The sequence below is a fragment of the Microtus ochrogaster genome, chromosome 4 (assembly GCF_000317375.1).
Source record: "Microtus ochrogaster isolate Prairie Vole_2 chromosome 4, MicOch1.0, whole genome shotgun sequence".
Classification (NCBI taxonomy): domain Eukaryota; kingdom Metazoa; phylum Chordata; class Mammalia; order Rodentia; family Cricetidae; genus Microtus; species Microtus ochrogaster.
Genome location: NC_022011.1, coordinates 30796796 through 30806672, shown reverse-complemented (window position 1 = coordinate 30806672; position 9877 = coordinate 30796796). Strand labels below are relative to the sequence as shown.

Sequence of the window (9877 nt, the reverse complement as noted above, 5' to 3'; positions counted from 1 at the left end):
CGTTCTGCCGCGGAACCGCGTCGCCCTCGGAGCCGGGTGAGAGGCGCCGAGGACCTTGGGGGGTGGTGGTCGGGGCGGGCGCCGGGCGTTCCCGCGGCCTTGCGGCCTGCAGGCCTCCTCCGCTGCCCGACACCGCGGGTGCCCCAAGGCGGGCCGGGCCCCGCGAGAGGCTGCTCGGTGGGCCGCGGGGGTCCTGCGAGAGGCCATGAGGGTCTGAGGGCGGGCTCCGAGGCGAGCCTCTGGCCGTCCCAGGGGTTGGCGACCGTGAGGGGCTAAGGGAGGTCCCCTTGGCGGTCCGGGGTGGCTGAGGATCGAGGGCGGGCCTGGGTTGAGGGGCGGCGGTGGGTTAGTGGGTCTTGGGAAGCTGCGCGGGCGACGGCGGGCTCCCCGGAGTCCCTGGGGTCTGCAGTGGTGCGGGGCGCCGACCTCTGACCCTCGGGAGGGGCCCCGTCGCCGGGCTGGTGGTAGTTGTTATTCCCAGCGTCCCTATTATTATCGTGTTTTGAAATGGGAGCAGGCGGCCCTCGGGCTGCGAGCCGAGCCAGAGGGGGCGGGCGAACCGGGGACCTGGAGCTGCGGGGTGCGGAGGCGCGCAGGCCCGAGTGGGGGCAGGAATGCGGGGCGGCGGGGGCGTCTGGGGGAGGGGAAGGCGGGACTGGGGGCGAGTGTGGGAGGAAAGCGGTGTAGGCGACTGCTGCAGAAGCAGCCCTTGGCCTCAAGGAACAATGTGAGACGTTGCTTGAAATGTTAATTTCCGTTCCTCATTTCATCATCCCCTGGCAAGGCGGTAGCTGTGTGTGTGTCTGAGTGTGAGTGCGGGTATGTTCGCGCGCGCGCGTGTGTACGTGTGTGCAGGGTTGGTCTTGCCACATGGATCCAACCCCCATCACAGACGGATGTGCGGTTCAGTTCCGATGTATGTGGCTTGGTGTGGAGTCATTTTTTTTTTTCTTCTTTTTCTTGAGGCCTTGTCTTGACTTGGTGCTCCAGTAGGGTTTTCTGTTTTTGTTGTGTTTCTGGGAAGCTAGTCTAGCAAAGTCGCTTACAGGGGTTTGGGAAGTCTTGCGAAGGTTAATCTGGTCCTCAGGAAGGCTGTATGCTCTGAAGTCTCCTGGTTGCAAGTGTCTAGTGCTCATGTTTCATAGTAGCTTTTGCAGTCCTGGAAGTTTTACATTCACTTGGGAGAACTGTGGAGTTTTACAAATTTTCCGGTAGAAAAATCAGGTTTTGTGCCTATTTGGTGAGCTTCCTGTGGTTCTTTGAATGCTGTCCCTAACGTTATATCAGTTGAACAAAAGTACACCGTTTTTGAACGTAAAAACTTACTCAGGCTATTGGATCTTTAGGGGATGAGAAGACTTACTCAGTAAAACGTGTAGGTGATATGGGTTGTGGAAAAAGCTTTTGAAAGAGTTATTGTGTTATGTGTGTGAGATCCCGGTCAGTGGTGTAACTTGGATAGTTGCACGGCAGTCTCCAAGAATGTTACTTGTTGCCCTGAGACCTTTCTTTACTTGAACTGAAGACCTAGAGTTCTGTTTGTGTCTTTTGAAATGATTGCACAAATGCCCTGATGTCACTTTGCAACTATACTTACACGGAAAAATGCCTTGCTTAACTGTGGTTGTGACCCTTGAATTGGATCTCCATATAGCTGATGTTTCCTCCCCCACTCTCCATTCAGCTGTTGTTCTCCTTTCTGTAGTTTCACGCTTAAGCGCAGGATCTCATGCGATAGGCTGGCCATCCTGAATGGAATGGGATGGGAGGGAACAAAGGCCAAGTTGCTATGACATTTTTCTCTTCTTTGTGCTGCCTCTTGCGTTCCTTGAAAAAAGCAACCCAAAAGATACTGCTAAATTTGGTGATTTCAGGAGTGTTTATTTGTATTTTCCTCTCCTCTCCTTCCTGTGGTAAACAACGTATGACACAATTTACCAGAAGTTCTCTAAAAATGTCACCTAGTTTTGAATTCCTCATTTACAGTTCTAACTTTCTACCAGCCTTCTAACTTGGATTTCTCTGTGACATGCCTTTCTCTAGACTAGCCATGTTAATCATGCTGCTCTATCAGAGCCTTTCATCTCAGTAAACCAGATGGGCTACTCATGACTGGTGGCTGTCATGTTAGCTATAATTATAGTGTTGATTCAGTGACAAGAAGAATTTTCTACAAATAGAGTTAAAGAAACTATGCTGTTTGTACTTAAGAATATTTTTCTAGAAGCTTTGTGTATGTGCCTTGGATACCTAAGTGGGTTTGACATAGTAAAATTATGTTCATCAAATATAAGAGGAGGGTTATTTTGCATATTGGCAGTGAGCCCATCATCAATTAAATAGTATAATTAGAAAGCATCAGTAAATGCTGGTTCAGAGAATAATCTGCATTTGTTGCCAAAATAAGTGTTTTGATCTGTCCATTACCCCATGTAAGTCCCTTCATCTCTCAAATGGTAAGTGTAATGGATGAGCTTCTCTTAATAGCAAGATATTTGCTAGCTAATAGGTGAAAATGATGATGCATTGCATGTCTGACCGCATGCTGTGACAGTTTATTACTGCTGTGTAGGCAGTGCTCTGAGACTGAACATGGCCCTTGTGATAACTTTAAACAAAAAATCGAATGAACTCAAATAACTAGGAGTTATTGTCTTGAAATGTTTTCAGTATGTGTTCTCATTTGAATTTCAAATGGAATTTCTGTCCAATTCAGCTTTCTCAGTTTTGTCTTAAAGCTATATGAAAGAGAGTGTCAGTCCTCAGCTCCGGAACTCGGGCAGTTGGGTAATTGGCATGGAAAGCCTTTTTAGGCTTAGGAGAGGATCTGCTTTAATGACTCCTTCATTAATTCCTATAGATATTTTTATTCCTAAGTGGCTTGTTTGTTTGATGGATATTTGTGGTATCTTATCTCTTAAGCTAGACTAGAATTCAGCTTTGTATTTAAATGGCTGTTTTGTTATTCTGTATTTTTAAAATTATCATTTAATTATCCTCTTCAGTTTTCCTTGTAGTTAATTTTTAAACACAGTTTTTTTTTTTTTGGACAGTCTCAAGTAGTCCATGCTGTCCTTGAACTTCTTGTGTAGCAGAAGATAACCTTGGAATTCTCTCCTCTTAACCACCACCCAGTGCTAGGATGCTATAGGCTTGTGCTACCACCCAGGGCTTCCTGAATACTAGGCAAGAGCTCTATCAGTTGAGCTACATACCCTGCCCCCCAGATGGAAACTGGGCCGGGAGGATGATTTTTATTTCTATCTTAAATTTATTTTGCATATATATTTGTGTGTGTACATATGTGTGTACATTGGTGTTTTGCCTTCATGTCTGTCTGTGTGATGTTGTCAGTTCCCCTGGAACTGGAATCATAGACAGCTGCGAGTTGCTATGTGGGTGCTGATTATTGAACCCAGACCCAACTGTATCATATCTGTCATATTTAAAACACACACACAGGGACTGGAGAGCTGGCTCAGTGGTTGAGAGCACTGACTGCTCTTCCAGAAGACCCAGGTTCAATTCCCAGCACCCACATAGCAGCTCACACCTGTCTGTGACTCCAGTTGCAGGGCTTCTGACACCCTTGGACAGACATACATGCAGGCAAGACACTGGTGAACATAAAATAAAAATAAATTATATAAATATGGTAGAACTACAAATACTGTTTTTATGATAAGCATCAAAATGATTATTGTGAGCTGGAGCATGTTTCTAATCCCAGTATGGGGGGGGGGAGTAGGGTCAGGAGAATTAGGAGTTCAGGGTCATTCATGGTTGGCTACATAGCAAGTTACAGATTAGCCTGAGCTACTCAAGATTTTGTCTCAGAAAACAAAAAACCAGGGCTGGTGAGATGGCTCATCTGGTAAAGTACTTGCTGCCAAATCTGATGACATGACTTTGATTCCTCCTACATGGATGAGAGAACTGATGCCCTCAAGTTTTCCTTTGACTTTTGTATGCATCTAATGACACAGGCTCACAAAGTAAAAGAAAAACCCAAACTCTTAAACCCCACTCCACAAAAACTGTAGCAACAACAAAGAAGATATAACCTATGACAAGCTTCTGCCGAGATTCCTGGTCCTGTCACTCTTAAGAATGAGTACCACAGGGCAGTGGCGCAGGCCTTTAATCCCAGCACTTTGGAGGCAGAGGCAGGGGGATCTCTGAGTTTGAGGCCAGTCTGGCCTACAAAGTGAGTTCCAGGACAGCCAGGGCTGTTACATAGAGAAACCCTGTCTCAAAAACCAAAAAACAATGACCTTTTGATTTCTAGATTGTATTTCATACCTTATACTTGGGCTTTGACATACTGATATGCTTGTCTGCTGAGTGTCCAAACTAGCTTCTCATATGCCTTCCTCCTTCCTTGGGTTTTAGTTCAGTATTACTTCCTCATAATAAATTTTTTTCCTTTCTTTCTCTGTCTCTCTCTCTGTTTCTCTGTCTCTCTCTCTTTCCTCCCTCCCTCCCTCCCTTCCTCCCTCCCTCCCTCCCTTCCTCCCTCCTTCCCCCTTTCTCTTTTTTTAAGACAAGGTCTCCTGTATATCTATTCTAGTCTTAGTGTAGTAGAGAATGACCTTGAATTTCTGATCTTCCTGCTTCTAGAGTACTAGGGTGACTGGTGTGTACTCACTGCCACACCCTGCTTATTCCAAGCGAGGGATTGAGCCCAGGGCATCTTGCAACCAATGGAAACAGTTTCTTGATTGAACTGTATTCCTAGGTCCTCCCAGTCTAGCCCCACCTCTTTTTTTCCCTTGAGACAGGGTTTCTCTGTGTAGCTCTGGCTGTTGTCCTGGAACTCACAGAGATCCTCTGCCTCCCAAGTACTGGAATTAAAGTCGCGTGCTACAACCACCACCCAGCTAGACAGGGTCTGTTTTTTTTTTTTTTTTTGGTTTTTCGAGACAGGGTTTCTCTGTGGCTTTGGAGCCTGTCCTGGAACTAGCTCTGTAGACCAGGCTGGTCTCGAACTCACAGAGATCCACCTGCCTCTGCCTCCCGAGTGCTGGGATTAAAGGCGTGCGCCACCACCGCCCGGTCAGGGTCTGTTTTTAACTGACTGTGTAACTGAGGACTATCTTATTTTTTTATTTTTTCATTTTTAAAATTACATTTATTTATTTGTGTGGTATCCAAGGATCCTTGAACCCTGATCCTTCTGTCTCAACCATCCAAGTGGTGAGATATTAGGCCTGGTTGTTACCGAAACTTCTTAATCAGCACTCCCAAGAGAAGTGTACCCCTACTTTTTTACAGACACAAAGAACTTAACACAAATAAAATTTATCAACTATCTTATACTTTGTTTGTGTTGCCCCTGTCTTTTTTCTTTCTCCAGAGATAATGTTGTATGCTTTAATGAAGATAAAGATGATCTCACTGGTAACATTGGACCAGCCCTGGGTGTTACAGGAGAGTCATAGAATTGGTTTGACAAATATTTGTGGAATTGTTTAAAGCAACAGTTCTCAAACTGTGGGTCAATACAGGAGTCCAATGACCTTCTCAACCTTCTCACTGGCTTGCTTAAGACAGTCCGAAAACACAGATATTTGCATGATTCATAATAGTAGCAAAATTGCAGTTATGAAGTAGCAATGAAAATAACTTCATGGTTAAGGGTCACTGCAACATGAGGATTATTCAAAGATCAATGCAATATTAGGAAGAATGAGAAGCACTGGTTTAAAGCCTGTATCTGAATAATTTTGACTGGAGAAATTGACTGGCTAGAAATTCTACCATGTGTCGTTTCCCTATTAGTCTTCATTACAAATTTGCCTTTTGGAGTTTAGTTGAAGGTGTGGGACATGCTTTCACAATTGGTATAGAATAAGAGAAAGACAGGTTATTGTTTTGTGGGAAGAAAATTACTTTCTGTGAAAGAGATTTTAGTGGGATTTACTTTCAGGCAAAAGGAAAAGTCAACAAGAAGTTTTTACTCTGATTTCCACGCCCTTCCTGTTAGGTCCCAGTGTTGTGGTTTGGTGGAGTTAAGGCTAGGCAGTGTGTATGAACTTACTGTTGTTGCTCATGGGGAAGAAGTGTTTTGCCTGTGGTGAGCACCTTCTCCCTAAAGGCAGCACGAATAATGGTTTACTGTCATAGTGGGGTCCTGTGAAAACTTCAGCCTTCTGTGAGATAAGCTCTTTGGGCCTTGTGTGGTAGTGAACACCTTTAATTGAGCTGGGGAATCTTTGAGTTCTAGGCCAGCCAGAGCTAACAGTGAGGTCTTATTTCAGAACAAGCAAGTAAACACCTTTTTCCCCCAAACTTTTTTTGGAGGGAAATATACCAAAGTGGAGTTGCATGTTTTTGTTTTCCCTTGTAGACCTAGGTTTTCTCCCTTTCTTTTTGAGACAGAGTCTCATTTGTTCAGGGTGCCCCCTAGCTCCTGATCCTCTAGTTCTGGAATGTCGGGAGTATAGTGTACTCTTCTGTGTACAGCCTTAAGCCAGTTTATATGTTTGTATTGTATATAATTTGTAACATGGAGGGTCCTCTTTGTGCCAGCCCTCATGTTACAATAATGTATGTGTGTGTCTCTATCTCTATACAAATACACACACACGTATAATTAAACAGTCTCTCTCTCTCTTTTTTTTTTGGAGACAGGGTTTCTTTTTATAGTTCTGGCTGTCTTTGAACTCAGAGATCTGCCTACCTCTCTGCCTCCTTTGTGTGTTGGGATCAAAGGCTTGCACCACCACTGTCTATATTTTTATTTTCTGTATATGCATATTTTGTCTGCATGTATGCAGGTGTACCTCCTGCCATGCCTGGGGCCGTAGGAGGTCAGAAGGTGTCATGTCATATCTTCTGGAACTAAACTCATGGACAGTTGAAAGTTTCCACATGGGTGCTGGGACTTGAACTTGGGTCCTCTGTAAGAGCAGTGAGTGCTCTTAACCGTTGAGCCATCGTTCCAGCCCTAGGGTAATAGTCTTATATTTTCTAAATTTTAAAATAGGGACCTGGTGGTTGGGTTGTAGCTCTGTGGTACAGCATCTGTCTACCATGCTCTAGACATTGGTCCTAGCACTGTGGTAGGGGAATGTTTATATAAATGACAAATGACTTTATGTACTTATTTATTAATTTTTTTTTTTTTGTTTTTCGAGACAGGGTTTCTCTGTGGCTTTGGAGCCTGTCCTGGAACTAGCTCTTGTAGACCAGGCTGGCCTCGAACTCACAGAGATCCGCCTGCCTCTGCCTCCTGAGTGCTGGGATTTATTAATTATTTTTTGAGACAGAATTGTGTATCTCTGGCTGTACTGGAACTCACTATGTAGACCAGGCTGGCTTTGAGCTCAGATCCATCAGCCTTTTTCTGCCAAGTGCTTGGATTAAAGGCATGTGCCACCAGTGCCCAATAGCAAACTTTATTTTTTTATTTTTAAGATTTTTTCTTTCTGTGTAATTAGGCTGATATCAAAACTTGTTGTCTTGGCTCAGCCTTCTGAATACTTGAATTACAGGTATGCACTAAGACACTAGGGTAGAAATTTGCCTTTGAAAAGAAAATGATGTTTGGGAAATGAAGGCTTGAGTTCTTGGTTTTGGTTAAGTGGGCTGAGTTTGGTTTAATGATTTGGGTGATGTAGGAGGAGGGAACATTTGGCTATGGTTTGAATCATTTAGACACAATTCTAGATTTGAGAAATCCTAGTCTATAGCTGGTTCTGCGAGTGAAGAACTAAGTGGATTTTTAGTATGAACACAAATCTGGGAGATTGTTCAGAGGCTGAAAATCTTGTGTACAGTCAAGGGTGCTTTGGTGACTACTTCCCTTCTCTTCTAGTCCCAGGCTGTGGTGCTGTAGAAGGATCTGGTAGGGGAGAGGTGATGTTTCTTTCAAAGGCATATTCGTTACTGGCAGTCTAAGGCCAAGCCTTAAGCTTCTAGTCTTGTCCTGGCATCATTGTGGTAAATTATTATCTTGAAAATCTGTAGACACTCTCTTTGCACTTGTAAAGCAATCATGTGCATCTGTTTATTAATAGAAAAAGTTGATGCCGGGCGATGGTGGCGCACGCCTTTAATCCCAGCACTCGGGAGGCAGAGGCAGGCAGATCTCTGAGTTCGAGACCAGCCTGGTCTACAGAGCTAGTTCCAGGACAGGCTCCAAAGCCACAGAGAAACCCTGTCTCGAAAAACCAAAAAAAAAAAAAAAAAAAGAAAAAGTTGACTATTTACTTTGGCTTTGCTTTTTGGTTTTTTCGAGACAGGGTTTCTCTGTGGCTTTGGAGCCAGTCCTGGAACTAGCTCTGTAGACCAGGCTGGTCTCGAACTCACAGAGATCCGCCTGCCTCTGCCTCCCGAGTGCTGGGATTAAAGGCGTGCGCCACCACCTCCCGGCATTTACTTTGGTTTTTCAAAGCAGGGTTTCTTTGTGTTGATAGCCCTGGCCGCCTCTGGACAGGCTGGCCTTGAACTCACAGAGATCCTCATGCCTCTGCCTCCCCAGTGCTGGGTATAAAGGCGTGCACCATCATTGCACAGTAGTTGACTTTTTATTAAGAAAACAAAAACATTAACATTTTGACTATTTACACAATGTTTTTACATTTTAAGGTTACTTAAGATTGCACACAAAATATTTCTGCTCTTAAAATTTGAAAAATGATCTTGGGCTGGGGAGTATAGCTTAGTTTGTAGCTTGCCTGGTGTCTGTCCGTCTCTCTCTCTCAATTAATTTTTTATTTTATGTGTATTGGTGTTTTGCCATGAGCGTTGGGTCCCCTCAAACTGGAATTGCAGACAGTTGTGAGCTGCCATGTGGGTGCTGGGAATTAAACCCGGTTTCTCTGAAGAATGGTCAGTCCTCTTAACCATTGAGCCATCTTTCCAGCCTCTTGCCTGGTCTGCTTTTTTTTTTTTTTTTTTTTTTTTGAGACAGGGTTTCTCTGTGTAGCTTTGGAGCCTCTCCTGAAACACTCTATGTGGACCAAGCTGGCTTTGAACTCACAGAGATCACATGCCTCTGCCTCCTGAGTGCAGGGATTACAGGCATGTGCCACCATCACCCAGCTTTCCTGGTCTCTTAATTGTTAGGAGTTCCATACTCTACTTCCTCTTCCTCCCCAAAAAGTGATGTTAGGAAAGGATAAAATTGAAATTTAATTTGTAAATGTTTAATAACTGATACCAGATTTTCATCTAAAATAAAGCAAACAGTTCTATTTTTTCCCTTCAAAAGCTGGGAGAGAAGTACTGAGGAGCTTTATTTCTTATTTTTGATAGTTTAAGGGGCTGAAGAAATGGCCCAGTAGTTAAGAACATTGGCTGTTCTTATAGAGGACCCACTTTACTTTCTCAGTATCCACATGGTGACTTACAAGCACCCATAACCACAATTCCAGGAGATTGAATGCCCTCTTCTTTCTTTCCTTGAAAGGCACCAGGCACACAAATGTTACACATTGATACATGCAGGTAAGCTACTCATAAACAAAAAAATAAAAATAAATTGACTAAAAAAAGCTGTCAGTTTTCCATTGCCTTCCTGAGTAGCCTAGGGCCTTGTATATGCTATGTAAGTGCTCTACCACTGAATTACACCCCCAGCTCACTTGACCATGTTTCTAAATGTGGTTTTTACATCCTGTAAAACAGGAAATAAAAGACCTACAAAACCCAAAAGCTACACTTTTGAAAGAATTAACTGAGAAAAATTTTCACTGGGGGTAAGAACAGTAGCTGCCCTTGCAGAGGACCCATGTTTGTTTGTTTCTTTCTTTTTTTTCCTTTTCTTTTTCTTTCTTTCTTTTTTTTTTTCCAAGACAGGGTTTCTCTAGCTTTGGAGCCTGTCCTGGAACTAGCTCTTGTAGACCAGGCTGGTCTTGAACTCACAGAGATC

General features: G+C 43.9%; 1 protein-coding gene across 5 annotated transcripts in view; it reads left to right on the top strand.

Annotated features, from left to right (window-relative positions):
• Nucleotides 1–9877, top strand: part of Ankrd11 (ankyrin repeat domain 11) — a 162921-nt gene continuing 153044 nt past the window's right edge. For 3 of the 5 annotated variants that reach the window (XM_013354696.2, XM_026778455.1, XM_026778456.1), the window contains exon 1: nucleotides 1–36. The gene's annotated coding sequence lies outside the window, so the exon portion shown is untranslated. The remainder of the gene's footprint in view (nucleotides 37–9877) is intronic. The other 2 variants (XM_013354699.2, XM_026778458.1) reach the window with 1 other exon arrangement.